General features: G+C 47.5%; 1 protein-coding gene across 1 annotated transcript in view; it reads left to right on the plus strand.

The window, feature by feature from the left end:
• Positions 1 to 13,580, plus strand: part of Cnih3 (cornichon family AMPA receptor auxiliary protein 3) — a 110,435-nt gene that overhangs the window by 1,319 nt on the left and 95,536 nt on the right. The window lies entirely within an intron of this gene.

The following is a 13,580-nucleotide window of genomic DNA, read 5'->3' on the forward strand; positions in this document are numbered from 1 at the left end:
ATCTGTGGTGGGTTGCGTTTAGACATAATTGGAGACTAAGTGGAAACACAACCAGGGCGCCTTGTGAGAGGAAGTAGGGAGAGGCCAGGCAGGAGGGGAGGCAAATTCAGGAGATGAGAGTGAAGAAGAGAAGGTCCAGGATAAGTAAGGTTCCAGGTGGTGTAGACCTGGTCAGGTCCCATCATCCCCAGGACACAAGTTTCCTCCCAGCGTGGAGAGCAGTTGGGTCCTAGGTCAAGCGTGGTGTGGTGTGGAGCCGAGGTCTCTCTTTTTTTTTTTAATTAAGAATTTTTTTTCATTCATTTTACACACCAATCAAAGATCCCCCTCTTACCTCCTCCCGCCCCCCAGCCTCTCCTCCCACCCCCACTCCCTAAGCCGAGGACTCTTGAAGAGGAGTAAGGAGGAAGGTACAGGAGGAGCAGATCCACTGCGTCACATGTCACAAACCCCTTAGCTTCCTTCTGAGGCTGGTTAAGGTACCCATTCTCACCCTGGGGCGAATAGTCAGAAAGGCCAAGGTCCCAGTGCCTGACACCCACTGTTTAACGGCCTTACCCCCAGCGGGGGTTTGGGGGGTGATGGGAGGGACCCTGAGACCAGCTCCCAGAGGCTCTGGGGAGCTTTGGAGAGCTTGTGTACAACAGGAGATGACCCAGAAGGAAGAAGATTGGGGAGTAGTTAAGATGTCAGTGTTTTGTCTGAGTGGTTTCTAGTGTGAGAGGGTTTGTCTTAAAATAGAACCTGGCGTCTCCTGCTCTAAGGGCTGTGATAAGGAACAGAGAGAGAGAGAGTGTCTGGGGAGGGGGAAGGGGCTTTTAACCACTGGACCCCGAAAAGACCCTGTAGATCACATCTAAGCTTCAACCTCTTTCTAAGATTGTGTAATCACTTATCAGTTGGTTTAGGAATGGATTCTGATGTAGGAATTTGGGGGCTTATATAAAAAGTCCTGCTAGTTAGATGTGATGGGATTTTGTCCTCTCTGCGCTGGAATGCTGGGTCTATTCTACTACAGACAGTGGGATTTGAGGCTGTTGGCAATTGCTAAGAAAAAAATGAAACCAAACCAGGTTTAGGATAAAGAGGGATTCAGGGTAGACAGTGCCCAAATATGCAGCAGAGATCTGTTCCCGTGCTCTAAAGGAACTTTAGTGGCTTCTTTGGATTTGGAGAGGGAGCCACATTCTCGAAGCCTAATACTTAATTTGCTGTTTCTTCCTGGTCTTGCTTTGTCTGGAGAGTGGCAGCACCCCAAACTCCTTCAGACTTGCTGTTCACTGCACTGGTTCCTGAGGCAGGGTGGGTCACCAGGAAGAATTCTCTTCTCTCCCTCAGGGTGCATGTGGATGGGGATAGGAAGGGTAATAAATAATTCAAGAACAAGCTGATTAAGTGGATGGTTTGTGCAGCTAAGTTGACCAAGAGACATCTGAATGACGGTTGCACATCCTGGTGATCCTGCACTGGCTTCTGCCCGAAACCCTTATCTCCCAATCTGAGGGAGTACCGTGTGGTCACATCCCAAGTCAGGTTCTGTTGGCACAGTTAGTGGAAGGGGCACACTGGCAACCGGCACAGCCCCTGTTTCCTAGTCTTTCCCTTCTCTCTCTGAATCAAGCAGTCCGATCCCCACCACAGGGATCTGATTCCTGAACACTCGAAGGGGAGCTCAGATATTCTGATTTCCTGATACGCACACTGTGCATTTGTGGATATTGGTGAATGGTGGTAATCACTTCAACCTAATATTTAGGAGAGTTAGTAGATGGTGCATTTGCCTTCTTTCCGGCACCTCATATTTCTATACATTTCCTGATCTGATGAGTCATATTGATTGCTTAGTATGTATTGGCATCCCAAGCAATGAATCCGCATTTAATGCATAGCGGTTAAAATGCCTGCACCCCCTGGGCTAAAAGACATGCAGGTAGTAGGTTTTTTCCTTCTGTTTATTTGTATATGTACATACCTACTTAAGAGAAATATCGGACGTTACTATTTATCCAGTATGTATTTATCCACGCTCGGTCCTGTGTAGTTTGGAGAAGACCTCTCAGGTGTACCTCCAGTTAGCCCACCTCCCCTCCCCCATCCTCCCCTGGATGTCTAGAAGCAAAGATAGGTGTGGCTAGTCATAAGCATATTTAAATATTGATTTATGCCTTGAAAATCTATCTGCATCGTTTTCACATGAAATTATTTCCCATCAGCCACTGCATTTGAGTACATTTGTCATGCTTTGCAGAAGCAGAGTGAGATGAGTTTTTGGTTTGTTTTAAACCCTGGCTTTGTGCTCTTCGTGGATATTGTCTCTTACACACCAGGGCATCCTTTAGTCCCCACAGATGACTTTTTTACACAGGAAGAAACTATAGCTCTGAGAGGTTCTGAAAGGTTCTGAAACTTGCTCAAGCTTGTACAGCTAGTGTATGTTGGGCCTGGGATTTGATCTGAGTCTGTGAGACTCTTATGGTCAAGTCCTTTCCCCAGCTGTGATCACTGGTGTTGAATTGTTGATTTAATAATAGTTTCTACCCCAAACATTAGCTTCTCTGTTGGTAAGATATTTAGAGTGGACTTTCTGATTGGAGCAGAACAAGGCTGGAAACAGGGCTCCTCTTCCCCCTCCCTTCCACCTTGTTTCATTTCATTTGGTTTTTTTTTTTTTTTTTTTGGTCAGAGTATTGATATATAGTCCAGGCTGGCCTGGAACGCATGTTCATCCTGCCTCTGCCTCTGAAGTGCTAGGACTATAGGCATTTACGACTACACCCAGCTCTGTGGGTTCCTCTTTAAAAGAAGAAATTCTATTTCATCTTCTTAAAAATTAGACTTTTACTTATACAAGCAAAAAGATACAGGTTCATTTCCAAAAAGTTTGAAAATACAATATGCTGTGAAACAAAAGTCACCACCCACTTTTCCATCTAGAAAAGATTGGGCAGTTTGTGTGTGTGCGTGTGTGTGTGTGTGTGTGTGTGTGTGTGTGTGTGTGTGTGTGTGTGCGCGCTCATTTAAAGAACTGCATGTGGATGTTTAGAAGGGAAAAAGCCCACAAGTGTCCTGAAAGGTTTGCTATGTGGAGCGATGTCTGTTTCCAGCCAGTTTGAGATGAGCGGTGTTTACTCACAATTCAGAATCTTCTCTGCTCCAGCTTGGCCGAGCCTGTTTGCAGACGGTCTCGTTATATAAACACAGATGAAACTGTTTTTTGAAAAGATCAAAGATGCATTACCACTGATTTCAGGCTTTCGGTTTTCCAGGTTTTAAAATAGAGTCCCTCTGAACTTTGGCAATTAACAAATAAAATTAGTCCCAGTGCTGCTCTCCAGAAAGGTTTGATGTATCTTCCCATCTTGAAATGGCTTTGGGCTCTTGGCCACATTCATCCTTGGAGTTTGAATGGACCTCACAGGTGATAATGAGAACTAGTCTGCTGAGGGAAAGTTTTACTTGACAGAGTGTCTTCATGGCTAAAGACCTTTCAGCCAGTTCTAGCCTGTCACAGACCCAGCCACTAGGAACACATATCATTTTCTTTAGTTATGCATCTATAAAAAGAAAGGGGGCAGTGTTTTGTGAAACAGGGTACTTGGGGCTCATTGTAATCTTCTCAGAGACCCTCTTTGGCCTGAGCCAGGGGCGGCATGAGCCCCTGCCAGCCCTTCCCTGGCCTCCACTGCTGGTCTGTTTGGATCAAGTCATCCTCCAGCATCCAGGGTCAGCCACCGGCAGCTGCTACTTGTCCACTCTGTCCCCTGCCACCCCACGGTCTCTCTCCATCCATACAGGAGGAGAAGGGCCTTTGCTGCCCATCTTTGTTCTCCGAAACTGAGAATGATGCTGGAGCACAGAGGAGCTTAATCAACTTTATGACAGAGTCTCCTGCCCTTCTGCCTGGCCCATTTCTGGCTGCCCTTGGGGACCACACCCTAGGTAGCAAGGAATGTGCATCCTTTTCTGGACCATGGTGCTTTGGAACCTGGAGAACTACAACTCATGCAAAGAAGACCCACCATTCCAGGAGGCTCAGGGCCCTTGATGCTAGCGAGGAGCCCTCCTGCAAGAGTGGGGAGCACAGTGACCCGGAGGGCTCCCCCTGTCAGGTGTGATACTGTTTCTCATTTCAGCTTGTGTCCAGTGTTGACTGGCTGTCTCCCAAAGCCAGTCTTGTCATCACTGAATCTCCATCAATCATGTTGTAAGAGCAGAGGAGGGAATGGAACTCAGACGCTCTGGAAACGAGCCAGTGCTGGCTGGCAGAGCCTCATCGGTCGCTGATGTTTCTAGGCTTCCTAAGGTGGGATGTGGCAGAGGCACCAAGGCAGTTTTCCTCTGACTCTCCAGTCTCTGGACGAAGGCAGGTGAAGCTGTGTGGCCTTGTCGTGGGTGTTTTTACCTGTACCCACCCTGAGACCATACTTGACTTCACTTCCCGCCTGTCGCCTCCAGCCACTGCTATCTGCTGTCTCCTTTGTGTTCATGTGGCTCTGCACCTTATTCTCTGGACCAGTTTTCTCCTACTGACTTCCTTCCTAGACGGTGGGAAGTGCCTAATTTTCCCATCCACATGGCCTCTGGATGGTGTCCTCTCCATCCTTTGCCATCACTGTCCTTTTGCCTCTGTAGGCCACTCCCTGTAGGATCCACTGAGGATTTGGACCTGGTCATGGTCACATTCTTGCTGACCTGTGTTGTGTTAGGCACTAAGCTGACCTCGTGCTGGAGACTACCTATGCGTCTGTGGCCTCCTGACCTCATCTATGCCTGCCATTCCAGGCAGCCCTGGCCCTCTTACCTACACCCTGTCATGGTCCCTGTTTTGTTTGTGACTTGCCCCTTTTCTCTCAGGGCGTGGTCCCTTGAGGACACGGATCCCTTCAAGCTCGTCATCCGCCACTTGGCTCATCTGTGCATGTCCCATGTCACCTTTATGGTAGAAGCTCTCCAAGCCAGGAACCCACTCCAGTACCCCTCTGCTCTCACCAAGGATCCCCAAGAGCTTTTGTCATTCAGGTGAATACACAGTGTGACCTTGGCTGACCCTTATAGTCCCATAACCCGTTAGCATGGCCTGGGTCTGATTCTTCAACTTTCACCATACTGTCACACTCTCAGAGTCCCAGGAGCTCCCACCCTCATGTCTTTACATCAGGTTCACTGATATGACAGAGGGTGTCATCGGGAGCACTCACTCCCTGCACTGATATGACAGAGGCTGTCATCGGGAGCACTCACTCCCTGCACTGATATAACAGAGGCTGTCATTGGGAGCACTCACTCCCTGCACTGATATGACAGAAGGTGTCATCAGGAGCACTCACTCCCTGCACTGATATGACAGAGGGTGTCATCGGGAGCACTCACTGCCCTGCTGTCTTGGTCTTTTCTGTTGCTATAACAGAACATAGTGGATCAGGTAATAGAAACAAGAGAAATTTATTTGGCTCGCAGTTCTGAGTGCTCACAGGTCCCAGATCTAAGGGCTATACCTGGCAAGGGCTTTTTTATTGCATCACAACGTAATGGAAGTCATCACGTGGCATGAGAGCATGTGTTCAGGAGAAGAAAGGGGGTGGGGCTCCACACCACACTTTTAGAACTAAATCTTCCTACGATAACAGTCTTAATCCATTCATTAGGTGGTATCCCATGACCTCATTGCCTTTTAAAGGTCCCACCTCTTCATACCATCACAATTGCAATTAAATTTCAACATGCTTTTTGATGAAACAGTCAGGCCATAGTACCCGCCCTCCATGAACTTCTCCAGGTATGCTCTGGTAACTCCATTTCTTCCCTGACTCAAGCCGTGGCTTCCCTTTTGTTGAAGCTGATTTCTCCTGTGAACATTGATTCGACAGGTTTCCCTGTATCCTCAGTGCCTCACCCCACAACCATGTCTCCAGGCCTCCCGACAGGCCAGGTCTCTTCTCTTTGCAGACAGGCTCTGCATCCCCAAATCCTGCCCCCTTTCTCTTTATCTTCTTCTATCAGATGCATAGTGTACTGGAGATGGATAAAGCCAAGCCCTCTGCATCCATCATCCAGGCCTGGACAAGATCAGCATTTTACTAGATGTGCATTTTCCCTGTTTTAAATGATATTCCTCGAATGTCTTTGACCCCTGCCCTGTGCTCACTGTGCTTCTTCACTCAGTGCTTGCCAAGGATGCTGGCAGACCTCTGCTGGGCCATCTCTGGGTCTCAGTTAGTGCTTACGGAGGCCTCTCTGTGGTCTTGACGTTGCTGTTCCTGTCCTCTTTGTGGCTCTGTTCCCAAGTGTTTCTAGCACCCTGCCCCGTGTTCCTCTCTCTAAGCACCTCCGGATGCCTTCTCACAGCTCTCTCTGGTTGTTCTCTTTCTGCCTCTTCGACCTGCCCTTGGAACAGGCCTGCATCTGCCTCCGTGGACCACCTGCCCCATGCCCATTTGGCTCCACACTGAATCTGTGTGCCTTTGTCACTCAAGGCCTCAATGGACCCTAGTCCTTACCTAGGGACCTCTCTACTCCTCCTTTCTCAGTTACCATTAGGTATTAACTTTCTGTCACTGAGAGAATAAACTCATAAAAGATTTGCTTGGGCTCATAGAGCTGAAGGTTCTAGTCCATGATCCTGTGGCCTGATGGCTTTGGGTCTCTATTGAGGTAGTCCATCCTGAGTATGAAGTGGAGCAAAGCCATAAATCACATTAGCCAGAAAGCAAAAAGAAAGAGGATGAAGAGATTGGGGTCCTGTAATCTCCTGTAAGGGCACACCCCAAGTGACTGAACGACCTCCTAGTAGGCTCCATCTCCTAAAGGCACTGCCTCCAATTGTGTTGCTCCAAGACTAAGCCTTTAATAAGTGCCCTCTGGGGACGTGCACCGTCCAAACACAGTCAGACACACCTGTATCCTCTTCTCTGCCTCCCAACCCTACTTTGGGCCAGGCTTGATTTGTTCTTCCTCAGAGTATCATATCCCTTCAATATTATTGGCCTCTTGGGTTTTTCATCTCACTTGGATGAATCCACCTGCTGCAACCCCTCCCCAGAATGGTAGTACCAACATGGGAAAGGACCTCTGCATGCCATCTGCATACTCAAACCCCTTCTGGCTTTTACCTGCAAAGCTTAAAGGGCTTCCAAGACTAGGTCCAGTTAAGGGTTTCCCCTCATTTGACATCTTCTGTGTTCCAGCCACTTCCCAGACAGGCTCTTCCACTTCCCTGGAATGCTGTCTACACATCCCATTCCTTATTGAGCTGGCTTGCATTCTCTGTGAAGCCGCCACCCATCCTATCCATTGCTCCTGCCTCCTACCTTACACCCCGCTGTTCCACTGGTCGCACAGCCCTGGGCTACTGGTTCTTGGGGACTGGAACTGCTGCCGTCTGTTGCGGTCTCAATATCTAGTGCATGGTGGTGTGGTGCATAGAGTGGTTACTGCAGAATAAGTAAATTTAGCACCCGGCTGATTTACTGGACAAGCTTGATGAGCTCTTCCTCGATGAATAGTTTCCTAGACTTACAATAGTCATATGGGCTATGATAATGTATAATTCTAAAATTATATATTTCTGGACCCACAGGAGGCCTGCAGCATCCCAGACCTGGTGGCTCTGTCTATAAGGAAAAGTTGTCTACTCTTTTATTGCTGTGAAGAGACACCATGACCAAGGCAACTCATAAAAGAAGGCATCTGATTGGGGGCTTGCTTACAGTTTCAGAGGGTTAGTTCATCATGTCAGGAAGCCTGGCAGCAGGAAGGCGTGGTGCTGGGGCAACAGCTGACAGCTTACATCTGATCCACAAACACATTGGCAGAGAGACTGGGCCTGGCATGAGCTTTTGAAACCTCAAAGCCCACCCCCAGTGGCACATCTCCTCCAACAAGGCCACACTTCATAATCCTTCCTGAACAGTCTACCAACCGGGAACTAAATATTCAAATATGTACACTATAGGGCCCATTCTTTTTTTTTTTAATTTTTAAAAAGATTTATTTATTATGTATACAGTGTTCTGCCTGCATGCCAGAAGAGGGCACCAGATCTCATCACAGATGGTTGGGAGCCACCATGTGGTTGCTGGGAATTGAACTCAGGTCCTCTCTTAACCACTGAGCCATCTCTCCAGTCCCCTCCCCCCATTCTTATTCGAACCACCACAGTGGTGAACTTTAGTCCAGCATCTCTAGGCAGAGGGGAGAGTCTCAAGGGACAAGCCAGGAGGGGGAAGGTGAGGCAACCCTGATGGATGGAGGTTCAGTGACAGATCTCAGCAAGAAAGCTCTGCTTGAAAGGGCTTTGAGATGGTGACTCCAGCCCATATGCATGTCTGAGAGCAGAGGACAGTGTTGTTGCTGCTAGGAGGGTTGTATAGTGAACTTTGTACCACCACAGGGGTTGATTTTATGCTGTTAGATAGTAGTCCCCCTGGGTAGCTGTGATACCCGTGTGTGTTCATATGATGAGTATGATGAGATCTGTCATGGGGTATGTGCATGAGAGTGTGAGGCTGTGTGTATGTATCCCTTGTGCATGCATGCAGAGCCCAGAGCAGGATGTCAAGTGTCTTCCTCTACTGTCCTCTACCTTACCGCCCGAGACAGGGTCTCTTAGTAAATGAAAAGCTTGCGTTTTTGGCTAGGCTGGGTGGTCAGTGGGCTCTTGGGATCTGCCAGTTTCTACTTCACAGTGATGGGGTTCTAGGCATGCACATGCTGTGGATTCAAACTCAGGTCCTTATACGTGCACAGCAAGCATTCTTACTCATTGAGACATCTTACCAGCCCATGTGATACCCATAAAAAATTTATTGCACTTATTATGCGTGTATATGTGTGTGTATATACACAACCATGGTACATGTGTAGGGGTCAGAGGACAACTTGTGGGAGTCACTGTTCTCTCTTTCCGCCATGTGGGTCCTGGAGATCACACTTAGACTGTCAGGTTTGGTGGCAAGTGCCTTGTCCTGCTGAGCCATCTCCCCAGTCCCGGTGAGACCCATCTTTGGTCATGATTGTGAAATACACTGTTCTCAGACCACTTGGCGGCCAGATGTGGATAGTCTCCTTATGGCTCAGAAGAGGCAAATATTAAATTCCAGCTGATGTCTTTGCAATTCAGGTCACTTATGGTAGCTGAAGGGACCTCAGAAAGGAAACTGAATTGTGCTGAATAGAGGAGAGGCACTAAGTGAATCCTGCTACATACAGGGAAGCTGTGCCTATGCATTCCAACCTCCAATCTGGGGCCTAAGGCAGCTGCTGCTGGGGGGTCGTTTATGTCCAATGTCTGAATCTGCATGGGTGACCGAGATTTTGTATGCTCAATACCACTGGGAATCTGATTAAATCCCATAAAGGTCATGAAAACTCCCAAGTGCACAATTAAATCCTGAGTTGGTCTCTGAATACCAATGTAGAACTTAATGATGAGGCCGGCAAATATTGTTAATTTAGCATAGAAAGATAGGCAAACATGAGACTTTTCTTACATATGCTAAAATGAAGCCAAAACAATGCATGAAAAAGGTATCTAATTTGAGGGTAGGTCCATAGACTGAAATGGGGCCACCGGCATTTCTGTGCACACAGTGTGGTACCTGGGACGGTTAGCTTTAAATGTCAACTTGGTCAGAACCAGAATCACCTGGGAGGAGAGTCTAAAATGAAGCATTGGGTTCATTTTAGACTCTCCAACATCGGATTGGCCTGTGGGCATGTCTATGAGGTATTGTCTTAATTACGTGTTAATCAATGTGGGAAGATCCAGCCCATTGTGGGCAGCACTATTCCTTAGGCAAAGTTCCTGAACTGTTTAAGAGCTGAGCACACGTAAGCAAGCAAGTGAGCATGTATACGTTACATACACAGTTTCTCACAACTGTGGAAGTATGTGACTAGCTGTTTGAAATTCCTGCCTTGATTTCCCCACAGTGGTCACCTGGAATTTTAAGCTGACACAACCTCCCCCCGCCCCCCGCACTAAGTTGCTTTATGTCAGGATGTTTTATCACAGCAACAGAAATGAAAGTCAGAACAGCATCCTAGACATTAAAAAACCCTGACAGGCCTGGTTAGATGATCCTGCAGCAGGACATGGGGCTGAAGACTCAGCTTAGAATCTCAGGGTAGATGAAGTTGCTGTTGGAAGTTGTTCAAATTCCTGTGTTGGGCATTGGAGTCCTCCACTTACCTTTGCATCTAGTCTCCCATGGTCACCATCTCAGGACCCCAGCACCACAGTTAGACTGTATTGGCCTCTGGATATGTTTGCTTATTGCTCTTGCCACAAGGGAAAAAGCATCTCTCCTGAATCTTAATTCTCCATGTTCTTTTCCGCTGTGTGCCTCTGTTCTCATTTTCAGTCATTCTTCACTTCAGCCTGTCACCAGCTCCCATGACATGACAAACTTGATGGACCTCCGTGTGTGTGCCAGTGTAGTGGGGATTCGCTCCGCCCATGACCTTGGGCTATCTGGCCTGATAACATTCCACCCTTCTGGGGTCTTTGATGGAATTGAAGACTAAATAGTTATAATTATAGTGTTCCTTAGTTATAATAGAAAGCAAATTAGAGAGCCGGGCGGTGGTGGCGCACGCCTTTAATCCCAGCACTCGGGAGGCAGAGGCAGGCGGATCTCTGTGAGTTTGAGGCCAGCCGGGGTTACCAAGTGAGTTCCAGGAAAGGCGCAAAGCTACACAGAGAAACCCTGTCTCGAAAAAAAAAAAAAAAGAAAGTAAATTAGATACAAAACTTTAGACTCACTAAGATAAGATAGACAATTAAGTGTTTTCTCTAATCTTGCCAAATGCAAATGGATTAGATAGTGTTACTGTAATTCTTACTTAACTGTTTTTGTTGTATATAGTTTTACTATATTAAGGTTAAAACCTTCCTTTTTAATTAGACAAAAAAGGGGAAATGCTGTGAGATAGTGCTCTTGTACACTGTAAAGATTTGTGACTCGAATTGGTTTAATAAATTGCTGATTGGCTAGTAGCCAGACAGGACGTATAGGTGGGGCAACCAGACTAGGAGAATTCTGGGAAGAGGAAGGGTGGAGTCAGGAGTCACCAGCCAGATGCAGAGGAAGCAAGATGAGAATGTTGGACTGAGAAAAGGTACCAATCACATGGCTAAACATAGATAAGAATTATGGGTTAATTTAAGTGTAAGAGCTAGTTAGTAATAAGCCTGAGCTACTGGCCAAGCATTTATAGATACTATTAAGCCTCTGAGTTAATAATTTGGAAAGCGGCTGCTGGTTATTTGGGAGTTGTTGGAGGAACAGAAATTTGCCTATGTGTCTGTGTTCTCACACACTTTCGCATGTGAACATGTGCCTTGGCTTCTCAAATGATGTCGAAGCTGGTTGTAAGAGTGATTACAGTCTTACTTAAGCATTCATAGACTTTTGAGGGACATGGTGACTGCAGGTTGAGCACATGGCTGGTGGGTAGTGGCTCAGACAGTTGACAGGAATAAGTCATCTCTGGTAGCTTCATTTGGTCTGTGAAACCAGAAGTTTATGTGTTTCATCATTTGAAGAAGGGGGAGTCTGTAGCTTTGGTGATAGTGGTGACAAGTAGTGCCTTAGCAATAGGCCCTGCTGGGTGGCATGCTGCAGGTGCTGAGCACAGCACACACTGGGATGTTCCAGCATCTTCTTTGTGACTAAAAGAGGGACCAATGTTGTATAAAGGCCTGTTTGGTACAAGATTCAGGAGCCTAGATACAATTGCCTGAGGGAATGGCTTCTCCAAGGCTCCCTGGGGGCTATACTTGCTGCCTCAGGACTTGGTACTTTTGGAGTTTTGTTTTTTGTTTTGAGACACTGTTTCTCTGTATAGCCCTGGCTGTCCTAGAACTTGCTATGTAGACCAGGCTAGCCTGATGTCAAGCTCAGAGATCCACCTGCCTCTGCTTCCAGAGTGCTGGGATTAAAGGTGTGCACCACTACCACCCATTGGAGTTGTTTTTGTTTTCGTCTCCTGTTACAAAGGCATTCCATTTATTCTTCTCATAAGCGTTATGGATGCTCTGAGGGTTCACATTCCCAACATCACTGTTGCTCTGTTTACAGTAGGTAGTGTACAATCTCGCTTGCAGGCTGGGGAGGGGTGGAGGCTTGGCCCAGGGTGAGGAGGGCCTTGTTACTTCACAAACGCAGGCGGGAAGTATGTTCCTGGGAGAGAGGCATGGGTGGGTAGGAAGGTGCCCGGCGGGCTTGCCCCTACAGCTCGTTGCCTGTAGGTGGGTTACTCATGTTCTCCTGGCTGCTCAGGGTGGAGATCATGCTCAGGAGATCATGCATGCAGCTCAGCAGGGCAGTAAAAGAGTGGGAAAGCAGCTGAATTCCAGGGGAGAGGTGCAGGGTAGCTGCTGGTAAGGCACAGTCCTGCGAGTGGGGCCTTCCTCTCCTGCTCTCTTGACCTGGCCTCTTTCCCTAACTCTAGTCTCTTTCCCACAGTTCTGGCAGCCAGGACCACCTCCAAGGGTCCTTGAAATGTGGACTGTGCAGCACAATCTGCCATGCAGGGCTCTCAGGGCAGAACCTTATAACTACCTGGCCCTGAGGCCAGAGTCTTAGAGCATTAAGTTGGACTGAGGCTGGAGATAGAGTGTCTGAACCATAAAGTGACCCGTGAAAGTATGGTCTTAGTGTCTCTATGGCATTTTCCAGGCCCTGAGTTCAACTCTTGGCACTAGAAAACAATTACAAACAAAACACAACTATGTCGCTGTAGCTGAAGGATTGGCCACGGCCTCGATGCACACAGGCACATGAAGAGCAGGGCCTGGCTGCTTCCTCTGTCTCCAGAACTTGTGCAGATGCCAATCAAGTGTGTGCTGATCTGGACTGTTTTCTGTCCAGCTGTCAGCTAATTGGTCTTGTGCATGGCTAGACTCAGGCTGACTCCCCACGTTTCCTCTAGTTCTGTCCTGCTTCATCATGGCAGCCAGGAAACCAAAAGAAGGGAGAGGGGCCCAAGATAATCGTATCCCATAAGAAGAGGTTTCCGATAACCTACTTCCTTCACCGAGGCCCCAGAGTTTCCAGAACTTTCCAGAATAACACCACTAGGGATGAGGCTTCCAACAGCAGACTTCTGGGATATCCCAGATAGGTGCATTGAAATACCTGGGGTGCTGGGTGGTGGTGGTGGCACATGCCAGCAGTCAGAGGCAGAGGCAGGCAGATCTCTGAGTTCAAGGCCAGCCTGGTCTACAAAGCATGTTCCAAGACAGCCAGGACTACACCAAGAAACCCTGTCTCAGAAAAAAACAAACAAACAAAAACCTGGCCAGGTTTATTGCATTATTTCTATTCTACAATATTCTAAAAACCATTATAAGATCCTTATTTAAATCTTATCATTAAGCTTTAGTTACCAGGAATTATGAATGGCCCTTAAGCAGAGATTTTCTAATTCTAAACCAATGACCACTCTTCCAGGAGTCTGCCTGTGACCACAGCCATTTATTCCAGAGGATTCCATCAGAAGGGATTAGCAGTGTTTCCCATAATTTTAGGGCTGAGAAAGCTCAGGGCTGTGTGTGAATTGATGAAAGCATCTGCTAT

Source organism: Peromyscus californicus, unplaced genomic scaffold (assembly GCF_007827085.1).
Source record: "Peromyscus californicus insignis strain IS unplaced genomic scaffold, ASM782708v3 Scaffold_14__1_contigs__length_90479793_seg_2, whole genome shotgun sequence".
In the NCBI taxonomy this organism is placed as follows: Eukaryota; Metazoa; Chordata; class Mammalia; order Rodentia; family Cricetidae; genus Peromyscus; species Peromyscus californicus.